The sequence below is a fragment of the Meles meles genome, chromosome 9 (genome assembly GCF_922984935.1).
Source record: "Meles meles chromosome 9, mMelMel3.1 paternal haplotype, whole genome shotgun sequence".
Classification (NCBI taxonomy): Eukaryota; Metazoa; Chordata; class Mammalia; order Carnivora; family Mustelidae; genus Meles; species Meles meles.
In genome coordinates this window covers 44,392,882-44,418,669 of record NC_060074.1, presented here as the reverse complement: position 1 = coordinate 44,418,669, position 25,788 = coordinate 44,392,882, and positions in this window count along the sequence as shown.

Genomic DNA, 25,788 nt, shown 5'->3' with positions numbered 1-25,788 from the left:
TAGTAGCATTTGAGGCTAAAAACTCTCTAATCCTTAATAATTGGTTGTAAATCCCATCATCAACAAAATGTTCTTATTCTCTTTCCACTTAAAGGATTACCCTTACATGAGCGACTCATCACAGGGGTCCAAGAAAGTGTTTTCAGGGATGTGCATATTCTAAATTTTTCTTAATTTGAAGAATTTGCTTTTATGACTTTGATAGGTTAAAGAATATATGGTTGCAAAGTTTTACAGCCTCTCCCATTAAGAGGTAATTTTATTTCTCTACCCCTTTAGTCTAAGCATTGTGATGTTACATGTTTTGGCCAGTAGGTCACCAGCAAATATGACATGAGCAGAAGCTTGAGAAGTGCTTGTCCATTAGGGTCTGCCTTCTCTCGCTGCCTTTGGAACCCACAGCCATAGTGAAGAAGATGGTACTGGCTAGCTAGATGCTGGACATGTGCACCCCCAACGAGTGCTACACATGTGAGTGAGGCTACCTGGGACCCAGTGATGCTCAGCTGATCTGCCAGCTGACTGCTGCTACATGAGAAAGAAGACAAGGTGAGGCGAGTAGAAGAGCCACTCAACTGAGCTCAGTTCAAAGCGTCAGTCCACAGAATTATGAGTTAATAAATAAGTCCTGTTTTGGGGCGTAATTTGTTACTCAGTTAAAACCTGACTTGGTGACAATATAATGAAATTAACGTATATGCATATCCTGGAGCATGAGAACAAGGACATCATTCTGCTCCGGTCACATGGTTGCCATACCCACATTTGGGATATTATTTACAATCTTATTAGTTGTATTTATTTTGTTTATAAACTAATCAGAAAAGAGCAATGTAAAGAATTATTCATTTCAAGTGAAGGTGAATGAAATGCTGGCCCTTTGTACAAATGGGAAAAGGGAAGAAATGAGGGAATGAGGAGATTTGGTGAAGAACGGAATCATAACCAGGCACAACCTCCTTTCAACAAATTATAAATTCATCATATTACTATAATTCTGTCAATGTGGTTTTATAGTGGAATTCAAGTTATAAACATTAGGAACATGGACCCATATTTAGTTTTTGTATATTCATATTCTTTTTTTTTTAAAGGTTTTATTTATTTATTTGACAGAGAGAGAGAGAGAGAGAGAGAGATCACAAGTAGAGAGGCAGGCAGAGAGAGAGGGGGATGCAGGCTCCCTGCTGAGTAGAGAACCCAATGTGGGGCTCGATCCCAGGACCCTGAGATCATGACCTGAGCCGAAGGCAGCGGCTTAACCCACTGAGCCACCCAGGTGCCCCGTATATTCATATTCTTAAATAACTTGATGATAAATGTATACTTAAACAAGGTTAAAGCATACATAATTTTATTCTTCCTGGAAACTGGCAGGCATTTTTCCTTTAAAAGCAGTTCATAAACCAGTCAAGATTGAGGAACACTGCTCTCTTGTGTGAAATGAAGTCCTTCCTGGATGGGGCTGTGATGTGGGCTCAGGCAGCTGTGTCGTGTTTTTGTTCGGTCTCTTATTTCCCTGCAGCTTACAAAGCCTGAGATGCAAGATCTGTTGTGGACACCTACTCATTATTAGCTGCTCATGAACAGAACTGCACTCTACTCCCAGTACGACCAGGTCTCCAGCCTCTTTAGCTGTAATGGTCCCCACAAATCTGATCGATTCACCCCACCGTCAAAAGCTGGAGTTCCTTGCTTGCGGACTCTGGCTCCTGAAGTCCCCTCCTCCCAGGCTCCCATGATGCACCGGACCCCTTGGCCTTCCCAGGAGTGCTTGGTGCTGTCCCGGGCCAGCCAGTCTGCCAGGCATTCAGCAGCCCTCTTGCCACAGCATTGGTGTGTTCTCCCAGTCTCTCAAGTAGCTCCACAGATTCTGCTTTCTCTGGAAGAAAGGGGTGCCCCTCTGACTACGCCGGGCACATTCTGTGCTCCTTCCCCATCCTATGTACTTGGCTCTGATAGTCCATATCTTCTGATGACTTTCTCAGCTGGCCCTCCCCACAGAGTCCTGGCTTCTTCTCTTTCCTGGGGCCTCTTCTCTCAGACCTGCTATTGCTCACAACCTGGGCAGGGAGCCATGTTGCTTTTTGTGCCAGTATTACATCTCACTTTGTGCCATTGTTTTTAACACATGCTTCAGATTTCCCACTGTGAGAGTACCACAGCAATGGATACAAAACCAATGAAATCTGGGTCTCCCCAAAGTAATCATTGCTCAAAAAAGTCCAGTCCACCTCTCCTTTCTGTCCAGTTTAATGTCCAACTCAGGTCTGGGCTTGACTTCTTCTTCCAATGGGCACCTGGAGAATCTCGCCCCCTCTGGCTCTACTTAGGAACCAACCCATTAGAGGCAGAGTGACCATAGGTTTATTATATAAATCAGGACACTTCAGGTGTGAAAGGGAATGCTGTAATAATGATGCTGTGACAATAGGCATAATGAACACATAAGGTCCCCCTATGGATAGAGTATCATTGTTGTAGCCTGTATGTGGGGAGGGAGTTCTCAGTTCCTTTTTAAAAATTGAGTTAAAATTTTTACACAGTCAAATACAAATAAGGGTACAACTCAATAACTTTTGACAAATGTATATACATCTGTGTAAGCAACACTCCATCTGGACCTAGACTTTCTCCATCCCCTAGGAAGTTCCTTCATGCCTCTTCTGTTTAATCTCATGGCAAATACAGCTCTGATTCCTTTTAGCTTAGCATTGTTTTGCTTGTTTCTGAGATATTAAAATTTTTCCAAATCTTTTATTTTCATTGACTTTGAATTCAATTCTGCTAAGATTACAGAACAGGCTATAAAATTTCAATCTTGAAATTCATTTGACTTATAGTGCCCTCTTGGTAAAAATTCCACATCTGGGGGTGCCTGGGTGGCTCAGTGGATTAAGCCGCTGCCTTCGGCTCAGGTCATGATCTCAGGGTCCTGGGATCGAGCCCCGCATCGGGCTCTCTGCTCCGCAGGGAGCCTGCTTCCTCCTCTCTCTCTGCCTGCCTCTCTGCCTACTTGTCTGTCAAATAAATAAATAAAATCTTTAAAAAAAAATTCCACATCTGTTCAAAAGCAGTGTATCCTGCAGTTTTCAGATGAAACATTCTGTGAATGCCAATTGATTTAGGTGGTTTGATAGTGTTGTTCAAATAATCTACATCCTTACTGATATTACGCCTTCTTTCCCCCATCTTATCCAAGTTTGCTCATAGGAAGAGCAGCTGTTCAAAAGTTTCAGGTTTCTGAGTGAGTTAACCAATAAAATTTCCATTCCTTTGCTTGTGTGTGTTTGCTTCAGGTCATAGAATCATGCCAGATGTTAGTCATGTCTCTTTTGGGGGATGTGTACGAGACACGACCAGCATTCAAAACCCCCAGGTCCTAGATCATCTGCTTGCATAGTCAATCCTGTGAAATGAGCTTTGATTCCCCAATCCTGTCGTTTACTCATCCTCCACTCTGGCGATCCTTCCAGAGTGGGATTCGCACAAAGATCCAGAGCCAAGAGGGAGACAACACTGGTCATTAGTGTTAAGCAAGTGCCTGACTGGTTCTTTCTAACCAGTCCCTCCCCAAGACACAGGGCTTCTCTGGTTGACACGGAGTTGGAGGATGGGCTTTGAGTGAGAAATCCCATGGGGAGTTTCTTACATCACACCTCATACTCCTGTGCCTCTGGAGGAGACTTGAAGTCCACTTGACCAGTGGGTGGTGGAACTGAGCTGAAGACCTTGTTATGGGCTCATATACTTAACTCACAAGTCAGGAAGCCTTGGAAAGTCCAGAAAGAGAGCAAGATGAGTGGGGATGACCCACATACTACTGACCAATGTGATAGTCATCTCAGGCTGCTACAGCAAAATACCATAGATGAAGCAGCTTAAACAATAGAAATTCATTTCTTAGTTTTAGAGACTAAGAAGTCCAATATTAAGGTGAGGGCAATTTGGTTTCTGGTAAAAACCCTCTTCCTGGCTTGTAGATGGATACCTTCTTGCTATGTCCTTACTTGGCAGGGAGCGGGGGGAGTAAGTTATCTTCTGTCTCTGTTGATAAAGGCATGATCTCATCAGGAAGGCTTCACCCTCCCAAAGACCCCATCATATGTGGGATTAGAGTTTCCACTTGGGAATTTGGGGAGGCTACAAACATGCAATCCGTAGCACTACATAATACAAATGTGGCCAAAGAGAGTCTGACTCTGAACAGGTCATTGACCACTTTCCTCTTGGAGAGGGACTGGAGAGGGACAGTGAGAGAATTGGGACTGCTTCACCGCCCCATTCAAGTCTGGCACTTCCAGCGAGGGAGTAGAGCCAGAACTTATTACCTCCATGGACAAGATAGGTATGCGGGAAGAAGGGAGTCGTTAGCCTCACTGATGTCCCAAACTCCCTGGTTCTGTTCTCCTTGACATTCACTGGGCCTGACCCTAATGATCCGGTGGGCTCCAGCTATGTCCCTGAGCTCCCTAAGGGATGAGTCCCATCACCATATCACACCAGCCCTGCTCCCACCTGGGGGGCAACTTTGTCACTGTCCTCAGGATCTTCTGAAATGAGTCAAAACAGTATAGTAATTAATTCTATGTTCAAATGATGCCCTAAGCCAAAAATATACCCTATACCTTTCTTTACCACATCATCCTACACACATATGGCCACACTGTATTGGTTCCCCCACTGCCATCTGTGAAAACATATTTTCCATTGACACAAAGCCATCAAAACTTCAGGTCATTTATTAGCAAATTCCTGGGACAGCCAGCAGTGAGCCTGAAATCCTGAGCACCAGCTGGCTCTTAGATTATGGGCAGGAGAGAGACGTCAGGGAAGACGCTCATTCTGTTATCTCTGTGCAAGCGTGGATGTGGTCTGGAAGATGTGGAGGGGATGGACAGATGGACAGGACAGCCCGTTCTGGTCTGTAGCAGGGGAGACGCCGCTGACTAATACTTTTGTTAATCCTGGATGATCAGCCCACATGATCCCAAGGGAATCTGGCTCCTGCCAGTGGTTCAACTACTTGGGAGAAATGGTGAAAATTTGGAAACAATCAGATTCCAGCCACTGAGTACATGGTGTCGGCAGGCTGTGCGAAGGAACAGGTTTTCCTGTGCCAGCAGCCTTCAAAGAGAAAGCTGTTCCCGTGAATTCCTGAAATGAGAGATATTTAAAATCTCATCTTCATTACCCCAACAGTGCTGGCTCCAGTCATCTTATGATTCCGAACAGCTTGATCAATGGTGTATTCCTGCCATACTTAAATGCTTGAATAGCCAGAGTCTAACACCACAAAGCTACTTTCTTGAAGATAAGATATCAAGGTTTGTAAAAGAAAGTTGCTGATGCGTGGATGACTGCAACGGTAATACTTAGCCTTTTCTCTGCTCTTCATTCTCTTTCCTTATCATGGAGTGACGTCCATAAGGAATCACTCAGCATTCAAAGGCACATCCAAATACTGCCACAAAAACAGAGAAACACTTCCCAGAACTGAATGTATCCACTGAGTGGGTTTGAAGTTATGACAAAAGCGATGCATGTTCCTTGGAAACCTAAACAGAATGTAAAATGAAATGGAATCCCTCTCCAACACCCCCAGTTTCCTGAGGTAACCGTTCCCAGTGGTTTCGAATGTTCCACGCTTGTGCGATATGCAAATTCTCACACACAGAGACAGGAAAACCAGATGTCTGATGAGGAAATTTGTCTTTCAAGATGTCCAATAAAAAAGTCTGGGACTTTATCCCACATGTGGTGGGAAGTCCATATTCATCCTGACCAGTCTGGGAATCTACCAAGGAGGGGATGGGACCATTTTTCATGGGCCCCTCAGTTTTTACCCAAATAATTCAGGGGATGATTGTTTTGTTATCCCAGATACACTAATAGTTTTCTTAATCTCAGGTGCAAAGCGTTGAGTCAATTACACTCTTTAGTTTATGGAACATTATTAGTAGTTGTCCATGCTAGGCTTCCATCTGTCTGTCTGTCTATCTATCCTTCTGTCTATCCACCCATTCATTCACCCACCATCCATCCACCCAGCTGTCCACTCACCTGTCTATCCACCTGCCTACCCACCTGTACACTCACCTGTCCACCCACCCACCCGTCTGTCTATTCATTTCTATTTCTCACCAAACATCTTTCCTTCTTCCTTGCTAGTCAAGCCATTGTGTTGGTTTCTCAACACAACTTGTTTGCACGTATTATTACAACATGCATACTTTCCTTTATGCACATACACTTTCAATTGGTGTAAATGATATTGTTTTAAATATTTCGCAGCTCTGCCCCTGTTTTTTTCATCACTCTTTCCACTTGTCCTAGGCACCAGCAGGTTTCAAAGGCCTGGTAATTCGTGGACAACTGAGGAATTGTACATGTTCCATTGTTTAATCTCTTACCTCCTAAAGACTTCAGCCTCTTCTGTTTTCACTGTCCACTCAAACACTCCTCTCTCCCATGTGAGCTCCTATACATTGTATATACTATCATATCTACTCAGGCTCATTAATTTTCCATGAAACAATGGCCACACCTGGGTCCCTCTTGATCTTGGTGGGCGGTGACAGAGGAGCCCCATTCCTTTGCCCCTTCTCCCGATCTCTATGACTGGAAGTGGCACTATTTGATGTTCATGCTCCCACAGAGGTAGATGTTGCTTCTTTTATTGAGCAACTTATTATGAAGTAAGTGGTTATAGGCAAGTTTTAACATTAAATAACAATGTTCTGTTCTCTTTATGTATAAACATACACTATCTTTCCATAATAATGAGATCATACAGTACACATGTGTGTTCTGATTTTTTTTTTTAATATTTAGAATTACTAAAAAAGTAACCCAAACATGTGGTCTTCTGATGGGATACAAAGAGAGATTAAACATTAAAACTATTATCATCACAGATGGAAGTATCATTAATCATAGACAGAACATCCTTAGATGAGATTGAGGGAGAAATGCTCAAATAAGAATACAAATACATTTGTCATGCCATTAAAGTAGGGATTTTTTATTCTTAATTATTCATCTAAATGACTGTATATTTGGGCACAATCTTCAGATGGGTGAGAAGTAGGACTCTACCTCATGCCCAGGTAGCCAGGGAGGGGCAGAAAATCAGGTGGGTACACCTGGAGCTTTGTACTGTGAGCTGTTTTGGCTGTAGCAAATGAAAGGCCACCAGAACAGTGTCAAGCCAAGCATGGTACCACCAGTGTTCCCATATGTGAGCAGACTGTTCCTGGTGGGATGTTGACTGCATGGTGCTTCTTGGTGTCTTCTGGGTCTGGCTCTGCAGGTTGTTATAGAACGTGAGAGTTGCCCAATACCCTTTCATTATGCCAGAATGGATTTCTGATGTAAGCCCAAGCCTTGGGAATTGGACAATGGGGCACAAGGCAGGTGGCTGTCCAAGAGAAAAAATGAAGAAAGAGCTCAGAAACAGGAGGTAAGATCTCTGGAATCTAGATCCCAATGCCCAGACCATGAGCAATAATCTAGAGAACTTCAGGACTGAACATAAGAAGGTAAAGTCAAGGCTAGAATTTGGAGTAGGCAATGGAAGACTAGAGCAAAGTCAAAAGGCAGAGACCTTTTAAAGGAGTAAAATGTGAAGAATGTTTTCTCTGTGGAGAGAACATGGGTGTGAATAGAGAAAGGAGAGAAGCCATAGACAGTTGGAGACTGCTGGCCTGATGGAGGGTCTGGATGGTTCAACCCTGACACTGACCACCAACCATCCAGAGTGGGGAGATGAGGGGTCCCCTGCGTGGCTCAGTCATTAAACATCTGCCTTCGGCTCATGATCCCAGGGTCCTGGGATCAAGCCCTGTATCAGGCTCCCTGCTGGACAGGAAGCATGCTTCTCCCTCTCCCATTCCCCCTGCTTGTGTTCCCTCTATCACTGTCTCTATCTCTGTCAAATAAATAAAATCCTTAAAAAGAAAGAAAGAAAGAAAGAAAGGAAGGAAGAAAAAGACCATCAGACGAGGAGATGAGAAATACAAGAAAGTGGAAATAGTGCCCACCAGACATTTGCTGGCATCTCATGAGACCATATAAGAGAGTCTGTGCTTTGGCTGAATTGGGACTGAGAGTTCATTGTGAAGGCCAGGTGATGGAGCCTTTGAGAGCACATGTATATGCTATCTCAAAGTTTCTGAAACCCAGGATTTGAAGAAGTTAGTTTTTAAATCTTCAGGGAAAAGAAAGAAAGCTTGTTGGAGGAGTTAATTAAAATGTTGCTTCATCTATTTCCAGGTGCTACACAGACTTTCTCGTTCAGATGAATTTAGTCATTGAAACATAACTTTGTGTAAACAACTTTTTAAAATGAACTCCAAAACTATATCAATGAATAAGTAGACATAAAATATATCCTATCCTTTTTAAAAAAAATTTTTATTTATTTATTTTTTTAAATATCCTATCTTTAAGGAGAAAATGGCTAGGTGTCATGGTGGCTGTGAACAGATCTAGCAAAGATTTGGGCAGAATCTCAGCCATGGTGTCCCAGCTTGGGACTGCCTCTCCCCTTCATCCCAGCCCATCTACTTTCCTCCAAGCATCTAGAAGAGGCCACAGTGTAAGCTCTCAGGTGACACTGTACTTATCAGGTAGAACTTGAGCCAGAATTGGTTGTTGTCATATTGAGAGCAAAAAATGGGACCACGGCTGAGGTTGGACACTGGGGATGAGTCAGGGGAAGGAAAGAGCGTGTCAGAAGGGAGGAGAAGGGTGAAAGGAGAGAAGAGGAAGAGTCAGAGGCAGGCTTGTCTTTCCTGGCCATGGTACCACAGAGTACCTCGTGTATCTCCGTTAGGGTCAGTGGGCAAACCTCAGTGCCAATTCCCTGCATGGCACACCTCACACAGCTCACCCTCACTAGTGAGATGTCTTTCAGCACTTTGAATACAACATCAGACGAAAAAAGGAGAAAGATATCATTTGGACTCCATGAGTTCTTACTTCAAGCGGTCGTTAGGTGATTGGGATTTTTGAACAAGAGCTGAGAGCACCTGTGTCAACACGACCTTTTTGTTTGTTCCACCTCTGCCCATGAAAGATCGTGTAAACCAAACAAGGAACTTCACTCTGCCTCAGGAACAATTTCTCTGAGACAACTCTCCACTCACTTAGATAAATAACTCACTTATAAGCAAGGAAAAAAAAAAGAGTTTACCTCTCAAGGCTTGCTTCAAGATCCTCACCCTGCCGTACCACCACAGTGAATAACGGGTCACAAGCTTTGCCTAATCCCAACCAATTTCCTGTCTCGAAATATTTGCCTTGAGCCCCCTGCATGCGGACCCTACTGGCTGCAGGTACCCTAACTCTGATTCCGCTTTGCCATCCAGGCTGTGTACACTCTTCCGCAGGGAATCCCAGTCATCTGTTCTGTTTTATTAGCGAGTCGTTGTGATATTTTGGGAAGATCAACAGAAAGGAAATTCCGATCATTAAGCTTTATGTTCAGTGCAATCACACTTGCAAACTAGCTGCGTGATCTTCAGCAAATGCATCAGCCCTCCTTATCCACATTCACTTTCTGCAGAAAGAGGGAACGATACTATTTCATAGGATCCCCGAAAGGAACACAGTGTAGTGCAGAAACACTGCGTCTGTGTCTAAGGTCTCATGACTCTTTGGAAGGGGCTCACATTTCAATGCAGAAACCTCTTAGTTTTCAGCCTGAGTTGGAAGTTAAGGTTACTCGGGAGGCTTGCTTTTTTTCTGTTGTTTTCTATCCCAACTGTAAGTAGGGTTATAGAAGTGGGTCAAGCATGTGCCCTTTGATGTCCAGGGGATTTTATTTGTCAAGTGGATTTCAGGGAGAGGGAACACTGAATCTGTAGTCGTTGCTGCTGGGCACTCAAGTCCGACTCAAGACTTAGCTCAATTTGGAGTACGGCTTGTACTTTTCATAACGTGGAAATTTTCTAGGCCGAATTTTAGTGTGCTGTTCGGATGCTGCAGAGTTGCTAAAAACAACTGTCAATCTTCAATTGTGCTTTCAGTTTTAAAATTGAGACTACAGTGTTTTCATTAGCAAACAAATCTCTGGAAGGAATGTGACAAGCAAAGTATTTGCACTGACCGCTTGCAACAGCATCTTAAAGTGTACTTCTGTTGTCTGTTTCCCCAAAGACACCGATCGAAGGCTGAGAAAAATCTTTGCCTCACACACCAAACCAAGTCCTTTTGTTTTCTTTCACCTCGTGTTTTTGGTTGGGGTGAAATTCTGAAGTCTTGTATCCCTACAGAGTTTAATCACGTGTCTGTGGGTGATCTAGCAATTAAAATGTTTCTTACACTCATTGGACACATTGAGCATGCTCTGACTACTTTTTAGGGGAGAAGACAGGACCGTGGGAACGTTCGAATGAGGGAGATAGAAGAGGGGTGACTGCATCGAGCAGGGTCCTTGATTGACTGTTCTTTGTGTGAAGAAGAGACCAGAAAAACTCTGCTCACCAGAGAGATGGCCAGGAAGACTTTCATTTGGTCAGAAAAAAGCTGCCACTCTGAGAAGCCACCTCAAGTCATGACTTCACATGTGACAAGTCAGAAGTTGAGTGACCTGTGTCATATGAGGATGAGAGGACATGAGTAGTCACTGAGAGCAGAATGTACCCAAATGGCTAGTAAACTTGAAGAGATGCTTTGTCTCCCTCATTGGGGAAAACCCAAAGTAATGTTAATTAAAACAAAATAAAACACTCCTCATCTTTTAAAATAGGTAAATTTTAAGAGGCACTACAAAATAAAGCTACCAAACAATCTAGTCTTGCAAAAATGTGCAATGAGTTTTTCAACATCACCAGACCCACGAATGCTGTATTGGGTCCCAGGTGTCACCACGCTGAAATCACCGCAGCCTCTGCCCATTGTCATAGTCCCCGCCTGACCCCACCCTCGCTGGGGCTCTGGGTTGTTCTTTCTCTAGATCTGGACTGGCCATCTTCCAGGTCATGTGGTCGCCTGTCGAAGGGTCTCCAGTGAGTCCATTTAAAGAAGTATCTACAGAGGCTCTTTTAAGACTCTAGGATAATTTAGTAATTTAGAATTAGTAATTTAGTAATTTAGAAGCCACTGGCTGTGACTGAGGCTTGGCCTGGCTACCCTTCCTTGGGGCCATTGAAGGTGTCACAGAAGGATCAGAATTCACCTGCCTTTCTGCCCACTCTTAGCTGCAAAGGAAGAGCCCCAGGGGATGGCTCACCCTCGCCTTTGCCTGCCCCAGCTGGTGGTAGAGGGAGGGAACTTTCTCAGCGTACTGGTCTAAGCTGCCTTCTTTCCAGCCCTGCCAAACCCTCCTTTCCCTCCAGACACATTATCCGCCTCCACCAACATTTAGTCTTTTGGGAGCTCTCTTGCCTCCCTCCAATGAGCTACAGAGACTCTGAAGGGAAACACTGTGGTTAAATGTTGGGCAGAAGTTATATTTTGCGTTTCCTGATTCTTCCTCATGACTTCTCATGTGATGTTGGCTGAGTCTTTATTCTTTGTTTGATCCAAGTTTCTGTGCTCAACTATGTAGGACAGTTCTCAATTAAAAATGAGTAGTTACATGGTATGTCTTTCCCCAGTTTCCAAAGAACCTAGGGGTGGCCCACCAGGGGGATGTGGGAAAATAGTGAAGAAGCATCTGCTCTGAGTCTCAGTCCACAGCCTTTTTGGGACACCCAGGTCCTCCCTTCTCCGACTTCTCTCTCAACCAGCACGTGACTCCTTCTTCCTCACTTGGGTTGTTTGCAAAAAGTCTTTTTTTTTTTAAATTTTATTTATTTATTTGAGAGAGACAGAGAGAGAGACAGCACATGAGGGGGCTGGGTGGAGGAAGAGGGAGAAGCAGGCTCCTTACTGAGCAGGGAGCCTGATGTGGGACTCCACTACAGGACCCTAGGACCATGACCTGAGCGGAAGGCAGACGCTTAACGGACTGAGCCACCCAGGCATTCCTGCAAAGAAGTCTTGTAGAAGAAAGTGTAAGGATCTAAGACTCCCCTGTAATTCAAAACAAAGAAAAGCATTTTAAGAGTGTTGGGGTATCAGGTCGCCTGGGTGGCTCAGTGGGTTAAAGCCTCTGCCTTCAGCTCAGGTCATGATCCCAGGGTCCTGGGATCAAGCCCCGCATCGGGCTCTCTGCTCTGCAGGAGCCTGCTTCCTCCTCTCTGCCTGCCTCTCTGCCTAGTTGTGATCTCTGTCAAATAAACAAAATATTAAAAAAAAAAAAAAAGAGTGTTGGGGTATCTCTGGTTCTCTCTGTGTTGCACACATGTACTTGGGCAGACCACTTTCTTCACAGCCATCATATTGTAATTTTTCTGGCATCAAGCCATTTTCTAAAATTTGATCTTTCACAAAGCCTCATACACTTGTTTTTAGCCACCCTTTGTGATCAGAAATATAACTCTTCATTTTTCACTGTTGCAAATAATGCCACCAAGAGCATTTTATCTTCACTCCCAGAGAAAGACAGACAAGGCCAAAGCTTGGACATGTGTGTTCATCTGTTGAAAAATGCAGTGGCTGTGCCTTTAAGAATGGGCAGCCTGGGGTGCATCCCCCTGCAGGTGTGAGAACAGTCCCTCCCGGGTCTCTCAAAGTGTTCTTTGGCCTGGGAATCACCACGCCATAGCTGTGGCCTGTCTGTCGCAGCTGCAGCCTTTACCTCTGGCTTTGGCTGCTGGCCTCGGCCCCATGGTGGCCCCATGGGGACCATAGATCTATGCCCCACTGCTCCTCCCTTGGGTCCTAGCCAGTGCTTGACCCAGTGCCTCCTGACAGACTTGGCAGCCCAAGCTGGCCATTTCCCGGTCTGCACTGTATCAGACTTATTCCCAGCATGCAGCTGCCTCTGTCCTCCAGTGTGGAGACTTTGTCCCACCCTCTTCTCCCAGCCCACATGTTCAGGGAACTGACGGATACCCATAGAAATCTGGAGGATCTTTGAGGGCTGTGTCCCCAGAGGATCCTTCCCTGGTAGTAATCAGGCCTCGCCCTCTAATCTCAGAAGGAGTCCCGGGCCTCCCCAAAGACACACCAGAGGAAGACTAGGTAGCCAGGAATGGCCACTTACACGGGCTTCCTGCTGAAGCCGTCCCTGCCAGTCTCCAAAATGGCCCCAGCAGACCTCATTCTGCATAGGCAGGTGGATATACTCTCTTTTCCCCTCCTCTGCTCGCTAGGACCCCCTCCCTGGCATTTTAAGGTTCCTTGCCTTCTTAAATGGGTCGCTGAAAACTACCTGTGAATGTAAATGAGGCATTATTAAATGTAAGCTTTTTCTCAAAACAGCTAAAGCTTTTGAGCAGAGCATCCTGGGAGACCTCCAGTTATTATCCCGTATTCCCTTTAAAAAATATCCTCTTGTACTCAGATCAAGCCCTGGGGGCCTGGCCAGTTCTTCTGTTTCCAGTTTGCAGAGACCCTCCGCACCTCCTTGTGTCTGTTCTCGCCTTAGAGAGAGTGTCTTCACTGCGTTTTCCAAGGTCGCTGTGAACTCCTGCATTCCCAGGGTCCAGAGACTGGGAGAGACCTGTGACAAACTCCCACTGACTCCAGAACAGTGGCAGGTAGTCCCCCAGAGAAATCATTTGCAATTTCCTTTGCCCCTGAACCCAGAACTGGGTGCACTCTCTCATTGGTGAACGTAATATCAGGGCTGGTCTGACTCATCTGGGACGAGGGCAGGAGTCTCTGGCAGGCCACTTCCAGCTGGCAGAGCTGGACTCACCCCAGGAATGACCTCTTCCCCAGGCTCGATGCTGTAATGCGTCAGGACAACTTACCTCCCCAGCCTTCAGTTACAACCCTATAATTCCTCATTAGACTTTCCAAAAGTCTAGATTTCTAGATTTTGGCTTCTTCTTTCCAACCGTGTTGACTTAGATGGATGCCAATGAAGATGTTGCTTTTGATACAAAAGATTCTGAATATACACTCTGTCTAGTGGGGGTGCTGATAATTTACTACCCAGCTCTCCAGGAAAAGCAAAAACAAAACAAAACAAAACAAAAACAAAAAACAACCAATCTGTAGTCCTTGCCAATTTCCATGGTATAAATACTTTCACCATGACAATTTTAAGCTACCAACATGATTACCACTGAACACAGAGTTGAGAAGAGATATACGGCATCACCCCATCATACAGCATGTGACCTTTCAGATTTCATACACAGATAACAGATGATAGTAAGCCAAGATCAGTTAAGAAAGAAGGGGCAAGTTTTGGGAATTCATTATCTTTGTTGATAATAACTGACTTAGTTGTAAATGTATGATTTCATTTAAACTACTGGCTGTGTTTAACCACTGCCTTATAAAATTCCTGAGTTTTAACACTCAACCCCGTGAGGCTGTCTGAACTGGCAGCAACAAGCCAGTGCTTCATATCTGTAGACAAGACATGATGTCTGTCTGTGCAGAACAGCAGAGAGAACCCAGGTTTTTGAGCATTATGGAGGCACCATCCTGTATAAAGAAGTTCTCTGGAGGGAGAGTAAAAAGCTCCAGATGGTGCCAAGTCGAGCAAGAAGGGGCTGTATGAGATCACAGAGCAGGGGCATAGAAGCACATTTTTTCATTCCTTGGGGAATGGTCCAGTGCTCTTAGGCCCACATAGTTAGCCGTGGAGGGTCAGAGGAGGGAGAGAAAGTCAGAGCTACTCTGAAGCCAGCAGCCCAAGGTTCAAATCCTGGCCCTGCTGCTTGATGGCAGAATGAGCATGGACGATTCACTGACTTTCTGGTCCTCAGTTTCTTGTTCTGTAAAGTGGGGACAGTGACAGCACCCACCACTGAGGGTCAGTGGATAAAACTGCCGAGTGCTGGTCAGATCCCAGGGTCTCCTGGCTGTACCCGGAGAGGCAGGCCTTCTACTCCGGTCACAGCAGCAGAGTGGCCGGGCAAGGGGTTGGGATAGAGAACCGGCTCCCTCTTCTCTCTGGGAAGGAGCACGCTGAGTGCAGATCTGAGAGATCTGTGTGAGCTGGAGAACTTCTGAGTTCACAGCCCAGGGCTCAGTGGGCACTTGGGCACCTTTGGACATTCAGAGTGACCCCACCACGTCCCGTGACCATTGCCACAGGAAAGGGCCAGACAAGGGGCTACAGGGTCTTTTTAGAGGTGCTTTCAAAGCCGTTCTCAGGATATTAAGTAGACTCACCTTGTGATCACCTCACAGTGTATACATATAGTGAATCATTACATTGTATACCTGAAACTGATATAATGTCCTATGTTTGTTACATGTTAGTTATATGTTATTTAAAAAAAAAAAAGGAAAGAAATTACTTGGATGATTACGAAGTCCAAAAAAAAAAACAAAAAAAAAACAAAAAAAACCCCAAAAAAACAAAAAAAAAAAAAACAAAAAAGCTGTGCTCAGTTAGCTCCTGACATGGATCAAGAGCCTGGACTCCAGTAAGAGAGCCCTGGACATGGATCTAATGTGAGGCCCTGCTTTCTTCATTTGCAAATTGGGTAGAGGAACACCATCCCCAGGGCTGCTCTGGGTATTTGAGACACTGCTCCACATCACAGGATTGCCACCAAGATGTGTTCCATCAGCTGTCATCATGGCCAACCTAGGGCAGCAGGGCCTGGAGCCCCCTAAGCTGGCTGGGCAGGGCCCCCCGGGGAACAGACAACTGCAGAAACTCAGCATCCAGGGAAAATCCTTCCCTGGATGGGAGATTACAGGAAAGCCCCCGCAGAGCCGGACCTCTGAGTCACAGCCAGGCGCCCCCACACTGCGGCCCCCCAAGTGGGGCCCGGACTTCTGATTCATGTTTTCCATGGTTACCCGGGGAAATGAGAACCGTCTGGACACCCAGCCGCTTGGAGGTTCTGCCCCCACCCGCCCCTGAACCCTCATGAGTGAACAGGAAGTTTGTAAAACGTCCTCCTTTCAAGATGACACCCCCCACCCCCCAACCTTGGAACAGCTTCAAACAGACCAACAGACCCAGAGGGAGTTTCTGAAAGGGAGCCCTGGGGACTCCAGGATCCCTGCCTCACAGGTGGTTGGGCAGCATTTGTACATCTTAATTTGTTCTTATTTTCTGTTCTGTTGGTACGTCTCTTCACACACAGACCACAGGACACCACGTGGTCTTTCTTCTTGACCAGCATTCCCTCCACGGGCCACTTTATGGCCAATGTGGGAAAGGACAGAATTCTTTTCTAATTACAGTGCTTGAATTTGAGGAAAGGAGGAAGGAAGGGGATGTCACAGAAACATCCATGTCAAGTTAGAGTGTTGTTTTATCCTGGGAAAATCGCTCTCCGGGACTTGCGACTGATTACTAAAGTCTTCCTTCTTCTGTGTATGCAAGAGTATAAAAAATTCTCTGGTGGAATTAAGCCCCAACCCGTGTTTCGCGAAGAAATAAATTTTGTAGCCTAAGGAAATGTTTTCTATAGCCTGAGCCATGCTGTCAGCGTGCCATGGGCAGGTGGACAGAGAGACATTATCAGACTTGGGACTCCAGCTGGCCGCGTGACCTGGGGACTCACTTACCTGCTCCCAGCCTCTGTTCCCTTCCCTGCAAAAAGGCCATGACACCGATTCTGCCTGAGGTTGCCTTGCGGATGGTAGTTCCAGGAAGGCACTTAGCCAGGAGCCCTGCTCCAGGTAAACGCAGGAAAGACACAGGAGACAGAGCTCAGTGCCAGAAGGCTGAGCAGGGGCAGGGGGAGATTCGAGGGTGTGGGGAGCTCTGCAGCCAGGGCCAGGACACAGGGGTTTGGGGAGGTGGCTAAGACCTGGGGGTTCACAGAGGGGGGTTGTCTGCTTCCAGGTAGCTGAGGGAAGGTGTGAAATTTGCAACCAGGAGGCCACAGGGAAAAGGGGCCTGGATCTGTGCAACTGTGGGTGGAAAGTCCGAGATAATTAAGAATGAAAGCTGACACGGGACATACATTCCTCTTTCCAGAAACTTGGGGATGGAGGAAAGAAAGGAAAAAGGCAGTAACTTTGTATGCGAGGGCTAACTTGTGCTGTTTGTGTGTCTGTGGTGATGGGACCCTGCCACATCTTAGAAGCCAGGTGGAAACCACAATCCGGCAGCTGAGCTGTCCTGTCCCTCTCTGCAGTCCCTTGCTCTACTCCGTCCCCCGTCCTCTCAGGCATGCTGGGATGCAGGGAGGCAAAGATGCCACAGGGCAGCACCAGACCAGGAAGCCCTGACAAAGGTTTACTGGGTGAATGGGAAACCTCAGGGGATTCTTGGAGTCTGTCGATCATTTGATCAGGCACTGTTCACAGCGATCTGCAACTGCTCAGAGGACAGGGAATGCCTCCTCAGTTTTGCCACTGGGAAGAAGTAAGTCAGGACCATCTAGTCTTCTCATGGAACAACGCTTTGCAAAGAGGCCTCCACCCTTTAAAGTCTGAAGTCAATGTCCCTGAAACTCTGCTGCCTCAGTGGGCCCCCCATAGGCACCTCCCTGTGTCTCAAGGATGCCATCTTGTGGAAAGCGGGGTATCAGCAAATTCGGAAAACCTTTCCTCCCAAGACTTTTTTTTTTTTTTTTTTTTTTTTTTAAGATTTATTTATTTGACAGAGAGAAATCACAAGAGAGGCAGGCAGAGAGAGAGGAAGGGAAGCAGGCTCTCCGCTGAGCAGAGAGCCCGACGCGGGACTCGATCCCAGGACCCCGAGATCACGACCCGAGCCGAAGGCAGCGGCCCAACCCACTGAGCCAAATTCAAGGCAATCCAGTGATTTGCAGGTGTGAACTAGCCCAGCTACGTGACCTTACAGAGTGCTGTATATTTCCAAAGGGGACTCACATGTTTTCATTTGAACTCCACAACAACCCTGGGCAATAGTATGATTATCCCCTTTTCGTAGTCTTGGAAACCCACTCAGAGAGGTTAATTAACTTACTGAAGGTCACGCAGCCAAGGAAGGCAGAGCCTGATTACCACCATGGAAGTCCTTCCCTCTCTTCACTGTGAGCATCATGCAAAGTATACCACCAGATGTTCAGACCAGTGGTTTTCCCCAACATTTAGCTTTGGGATCCCTATTCACATATGTGCTGTGTATATAGATGTATGATTGAAAACGATACAACTCTTATGGGGCAGCACTTACCTGTACCAAGTATGGCCATTCCGATGATTCTGTTCTATTTCATGTTTAGGAATGCTCTTTGGGATCCATTAAATTGTTTCCATGACCCATTAGTGGTCAAGACCCCCAGGCTGAATAATGGCTCCTCCAAAATGTCTACATTCTAATCTCTAGAGTCTATGAATGTCACTTTATAGGGCAAAATGGTTTGCGTGTTTATGTGATGCAATCATGTTAAGGCTTTTGAGATGGAGAGATTATGCAGGATCGCCTGGTGGACCCTATGTCATTAAGAGTGTGAGACGGGGGGTGCCTGGGTGGCTCAGTGGTTTAGGCCACTGCCTTCGGCTCAGGTCATGATCTCAGGGTCCTGGGATCGAGTCCCGCATCGGGCTCTCTGCTCGGCAGGGAGCCTTGCTTCCCTCTCACTCTCTCTGCTTGCCTCTCTGCCTACTCGTGATCTCTCTCTGTCAAATAAATAAATAAATAAAATCTTTAAAAAAAAAAAGAGTGTGAGACGGAGTGCGGGTCAGAGAAGATGTGACAATAGGGACAGATAGTGGGGAGACAGTTGCAGATGGAGGAAGGGGCCAGGAATGCAGGTGCTTCTAGAAGCTGAGAAAAACAAGAAACAGATTCTTCCCTCAGAGCTTCCAGAAGCAGCCATTCCTGACGACACCTTAACTTCAGGCCAGTTAAACTGATTTTGGACCTCTGGTCCAGAACACTTTGTAAGAGATTAAATTGGTCTTGTTTTAGGCCACCAAGACTTTGGTAATTTGCCACAGCAGCCCTAGAAGCTAATATGGATGCTGTCGAAGAATCATAATTAGGGGCATCCTCACAATGGCACGTTCGAGGTGCATGTGGGCTGCAGACATGGTGTTTATGTGTTGATTTTTGGCCTTCATACTGTTTTAAAGTCTATTCTGAATTATTTACCACCATTTAAAAATCATGGTGTTTTATGGGAAAATCACAATTTCTGGCTTCTCTTTGTTTGTACGAGGCCTGAGTTCCCACATGGCAGCAACTGACTTTGGCTGGCCAGAACCTTCTTCCAAACTTCCTTTTTCTCTTCCAACACCCTTTAAAAATTAATTTTAGTTCTTGTCAAGGTAGTACACACATAGCTTAAGGAGACCAAGCAGTACAGTAGGGGTTGAACAAATACTCATTTCCCAACATCACTCAAACCTTCTCACCCTCAGATCGTATTTTCAGGCCTTTAGAAATTCTGTTACTTCTTGTATTTCTAAACAATATGCTTGCCCTGGTGTATCTGGGTGCCTACCAGTAGACGTTATCCCTCTGTTAAGGATCCAGAATTGATAAGGATTAGCTCCATTAACTGTATTCCAAGCCTGCTCTCTTTCTCATCTTCCCCAATGTGATTAAGTCCTAGGATTTGATAATTATGTTCACTATTGAGTCTTGTGTTGTACAACTTTTTGTTTTTTCCTTGAGTTAATAATTGCATCATTTTTTATTGTCTTGGTTTTCCATGTTTTTAGCACTACTTTTTGCAAATGATCTATCTGACCTAGCAAATGTTAGGCAATACTGTTTTTTCAAACGCTTGAGTATTTTGAAAGAATCTAACAGTCCCATAATTACAATTCTTGTCTTCTGCTTCTGGCCATGTCTCAATTTTCTCTGGGTTCCATTTTTTTTTTTCTATTTGATTTTGGTCTCTAGGCTTCCTGTAGATGATTTTCCTTAATTGTTCCTTGATTCTTGCCATCCATTTAAGAGTAAGGCACCAAACGGTGGTTGGATGTGTGGGTGTGGCTTGGAAGAACTGAGTTGATGGGCTGCAGATGCGGTCTTTCCGCAATCCTGCCTGTCACTCCTCAGTGGCCAACAGGAAAGGGACACCTGATGCCTGCTCTGCCAGGCACTGTCCTGGTAGTGGTGTCAACACGGAATTGGGAGCCTTAATTCCCTAAAAGCCTTTGGTTCAGAAATTCCTTTGGGACAATTAGAGCAAACACAACACCAGGATTTACGGAGTGCTTCTAATGTACTTTACATGAGAACTAACTGAGGTCAGTCCTGCCATGTGATCCCACAAAGGGGGACATGGAGGCATTCCAAGGTCAGACAACTTGCCCAAGGTCCCAGAGTCTGTGGAAGATGGGAAGGGAGTGGGAGTGAAGTGGGACATCTCAGACCCCAGAGCCAGGAGACTTCTTCCCAAGGCCATGCTGCATCACACTGAAAAGATGGATGTGTGGGGAGAAGGAAGACAAAATCGTGTTGGTGTTTAGGGCGGGACCAATAGGGCCGAGCAAGTGAAGAGAATGTTTTTCGGGAGAGAAAATTACAGAGAAATGGGGATGGAGAGGTTATGGGCACTGAAGGATGAGGATGGGCGGGACCTGTGGCCCTGGTGGGGAAGCTTCCTGGGACTGGAGATCCTCTTGCAGCCTTAGAGCCTAGAGGTTGTTGGCAGAGAATAAGAATGCCGTCAGTGCTTCAGAAAGAGTGGGGCCCTGACAGGAGTCACATTCAAAGAGAAAAAAAGAAAAAATGAAACATCTAGTAATCTGAGCCCCAGGGAACACACTGAGGGCCCTCTTGGGTCTGCATACACACACTCCTTGCATGCACACATGTCACACGCACTGTACACATGCATAGACATCGCACACACATGCCATACACACGCCACACACACTGTACACATGCACACATGCCACACTGTACACAAGCATGCACAACACACACCCTGTACACATGCACAGACATCACACACATTGTATGCATGCACACCACACATACACACTGTACCGGCACACACATCACACACTTTGTACACATGCACATATATCACACACACTGTACACATGTACATATGCACACATGCCACACACTGTACACACACAGGTCACACACACTGTACACATCACACACATTGTACACACACAGGTTACACACTGTACACACATATCACATACACTGTACACATGAAAACAGGTCACACACATACTGTACACATACACACTATACATACACACACATCACAAACACTGCACACACACACCACTATATACATGCACACACATATCACACACACTGTACACACACAGGTCGCACACACTGTACACATGCACAAACATCACACACACACACACACCCCTCCTCTGAGGGTTGCCTGTGAAGGGTGGATGCCCAGGTTCAGCCCGGCTATTTGAGATTCACACTGTGGTCCAGGACTCAGATGTCCACGCTGCATCCCCAGCCGCCGGGGAGTTTTCCCCGAGCCTCACGCTCTCTCCTCAGGAATCTCCACATTTGCTTCAGCAAACACGCGGTGGCAAAACTGTTTCCTTTCTGGTGCACTCCTAACTCACCTTGTTCTTTCAACAGCAAGAAAAAAGGCCCCCATGTTCCATGAAGAGAGTGGGGGATACTCCCTGCCTCCCTGCTCCCAGCTGCAGTCTGTCCGTCGGGGTCAGTCTTGTCCAGCTGTCAGTGCCAGCTGCTAAGGACACTCTTTCTGATTTCTTTTGTCCAGTAAGAGGCTAGAGTTAGCAGTCCCAGGGAATTCATCTGACAACTTTCTACTTGAGTCTCCCTGTACGGTTCTAGAAGTTTCTACCTCTACAGAGTTCAGGGGGCAGATGACCTGTCCATGAGAAGGTCAGAGTGGAGGATGCCCCAGGAGACTGTGAACTTGCTCACTTATCTCATTTTTAGTCATTCTGGAACCTTCCCCTGATGCCAGTTAGCCACTCCCCTTAACTGATTATCAGATACTAATAACGGAGTGAGGAAAGTGGTCTGGACAGAGCCCAGGCATGCCTCTCCAGGCACTGCTCCACTCTTCCACCCCATCTCACTTGCTCAAGCGTCAAATCCTCAGGAAGGAGAGTCCAACTGGGCCCAGGGTATGGAATGGCATGGCTGGCAGTTTGGGTGGCACAAAGTGATATGTTGGAGGGGAGATTCCCAAAGGAGACATGGGGGCTGCTACAGAAGAAAGGGGGTGGGGTGCAGGAAAGAGATCTCCCACCTGACCCCCCTGTGACTGGAGCAAGCTGGCTGGGCTCACACACCTGAGCAGCACAGACGAGCCTGCAGCCTTGGGGAGGGAGGATGGGGGCCTTGCCGCCTGCTTCCCAGGGGCCAGAGCTACAGCGATGCAGCCTCAGTACAAAGGGGACTCTCACATTTGTTGTTCAAGGCTGGGGTCTGCTTCCCTTCTGCAGTTGGTCTGGGAAGGGAGGGGTCCCCAGCGATGGACTGTAGGGGGAAAGGTGTTTCAGCTCACTTCCTGGATCCATGGGGGTGAGTATGAGTAGAGATCACGGGGGTAGAACAGGGGAAGCTGGGACTAGGTGTTGGGGGAGATCAGCTTGGAGAGGGGCAAGGCGGTTGGCAGGAGAGGGCCCTGTATGACCTGAAAGGTCTACAGGGGGATTTCTTGGATGGTTGGACCTCTGCTGGTACAGACACAGCTCCTATAGGAATGGTTTTCTGAATAAATGGGCCATTCTCTCCTTAATTTTAACCAATATACTTGGCTTAGCAACCAGGGGGCCAGTCAACCTGACGTGGCACAATGAGGCAGACAGCCCCAGCCCCCGGCAAAAGCAACAGTATCATCAGGCAAAGTAAGAGACTGGGTAAAAGAAATTTCTGGGTGAAATCCGGACCATTAACACCCATGAAAAATAACATTCAGCACAACATGGATTAAATAACATCTCACTGAAAATGAAAACATAATTCCCACTGACCTCAGGAATGAGTGACGAAGGAATAATTTGGAAGCACACATCCTGAAACAGAAGGATGGCCATGAAGCTTGCAAAGGCCGGGGTTCTCCGGTAAAGGGGGGTCCCATGGTGCAATGAGGTGGGAGTAAGTCACCACCGCAGCCCTGACTTGGTGGCTGAATCTCGAGGTCTTCTTCTGTATTTCAAGATCCACTCAACACCTTCTGGGAGAAGGATGGGAGTGTAGGAGACCACGCTCTGACCACAGAGAGTGAGCAGTGACTTCGAGAGAGAGTCTGGTTCGTCTCCCCCTCCAGTTTTCCCCAACTCACTTCTTTCTGTCTCCGCATGTCCTCCATGTTATTTCTTATGTTCCACAAATAAGCAAAACCATATGATAACTAACTCTCTCTGTTTGACTTATTTCACTCAGCATAATCTCCCCCAGTCCTGTCCATGTTGATACAAAAGTTGGGTATTCATCCTTTCGGATGGAGGCATAATACTCCATAGTATATATGGACCACATCTTCCTTATCCACCCGTCCGTTGAAGGGCATCTTGGTGATGGGTATTAAGGAGGGCATGTACGGCATGGAGCACTGGGTGTGGTGTATAAACAATGAATTCAGGAACACTGAAAAGAAATTTAAAAAGTAAGTAAAAATTAAACAAGAAAAGAGAGAGGGAGAGTCTGGGTTCTCTGGGAAGAAGGAAGCGAGACCACATGCTTAGAGTTTAGGGGCTGAGTGGGGTAACAGGCAGGAGCAGAGGGAAGGCCATAAATCAGAGGCAGAAGTCCCCCCTGCATGTCCCTAGAGGCCGTGTCCCACCCCATCCCAACCCCTTCCCCTGTGTCTGGGCAGCGACATCAGCTAGTCCCACAGCCAGTTTTTATTTTTTTTTCCAAGTGCAAGAAATTTTGCAATTCAATAGAAATTTGATAAATTCCTGAATTGATTGTTGGTGTTCTGTTTTTTATGCTACCTTATGAGCCCAGCCAACTTTTTTCCCCCATTTTTCTAAATATTTCCAGACTGTTGTTTTCAAGCTCAGAGTTTGGCAAGAAAGGTCCACCTCTGTTCACACATGGGACAGACAAGACGGGCTTCTGATTGCCAGTAGTTTTTGACAAAAGATGGGTGGGAACTGACACACGATTTCCAATAATAAGACCACTAATGTGTCAGGGGTAATGTGTACATTCCAATGACACATGCTTGTATTTGTATGTACGGATTCCATTGCACACTCCCTTCTTGCAGTGTGGTTACACCAAGCCGTGGGCTAAGTCTCCCCCACTCACATCTGGGTGGGGGCTCCTGGCCAGTAGCTATGGCAGTAGGTTGACAACACCCGATTTTCTAGGCTAAGTTGTACAAAGGATTCGGCTTCCTCCTGGCTTTCTCTGGTCCTCTCTCTGGATGTCGGGATGTCGGTCTTCGGAATCCGGGCACCACACATGATGTGGGGGAGCCCAAGCCCTATGGACAGGGATGGAGCCTCTGCCAATAGGCAGGGCCCATTGGCTAACCCTGCAAGTGGGCCACCTTGGATGAGAGACCCCCAGCGCCAGCGTCGGGCTACCTGGCTAAAATCCCTTGCAGCCTCCTGAGAAGGCAGAAGCTGGAATCGTGCAGCACCGAAGAACGAAAACACATCAACTAGATTCAACAAATACTCTTTGAATGTCTCCCTCTGCCAGAGGTTTTGGTGCCCGTCTCTGAGTCTGGGGGCCCTAGTTTTCCAGCAGCACCCTAAAACCTCCATGCCGTGGCACTTTCCAGATATCAGGACTGAGAGGCCTCACAAAATTCTGGGGTGCTGGGTGCTGAGATTAGACCTATTTTCTAGATGAGAAAACCAGGCCCAAAGGTCACACAGCTGGTCACTGGAACACCTGGGATGAGAACCTATGTCTGTCTGTCTGTGTCTGAGCTGACCTTCAGGACCCCGAAAGATGTGCTTTCCCTCTGCGTCAGGCTCCTTACCCCCAATCTGCCCCATCTCAGGTCACAGATAAAGGATGGCTCTGTCACCCCTTAAAGAGACCCCAGGTCAGTCAGGCCAAGTGGCTCACTGCCACCTCTCCCATGTTCTCTAACTGCCCTGCCGCAGTCCCCCTTCTAGAGGAGCTGTGGCTCTGACTTTGAGGGTGTCTGACTTTGAGGGGGACTTTGAGCCTCCATGGAGGCTGCGGTAAACAACACAGTGCTTCTCCAGGTGCTTCTCCTCTGTCGGGCCAGCCAAAGCCCCCAAGGGCTCTGCCTACCGAGCACCGCACCGAGCCCTGATGCACTTCCCCAAACTGTCCCACGGCCTCACACCCTCGGGGCCTGGCCCTTGAAGCCTGAGTCTTGTGGGGGTCTCCATCTGTTTCCCCAGAGAGATTTTCCAGTACACAGCAACTATACCAGACTGTACCTCCTTCAATCCGACCCACTACTCCATATGTTCCAGACATTTCCAGACACAACAGGGTATTTTCCTTACTTGTCTGTTTGTTGGATTAGAGTTGAGTCGACACACTATGTTACAATAGTTTCAGTTTCCCTAAGTTTCTTGCCTGTATCAGCCTTCCTCATGTTCCACTGTTGACTCACTTCTCTGGACTATTTTGACATTTGTTCCATCATTTTCCATGGGAATTTTTTTTTTTAAAGATTTTATTTATCTATTTGACAGAGAGAGAGAGAAGAGAAAGCGCACAACCAGGGGGAGAGGGAGAAGCAGACTCCCCGTGAACAGGTAACCCGACTCAGGGTTCGATCCCAGGATCCTGAGATCATGACCTGAGTTAAGGGCAGATGTAAGACCCCCAGGGGTCGCTTCCACGGGAATTCTTGAGAGAAATCTGAAGTAGGGGCTTGCCATCTAGAACGACAGACTGGAGATTTTCCAGGGTGCAGATATGGGCAGAGTGAGTTACTTGAGGACAAGGAGCAGGCCTTGGGGCACCTG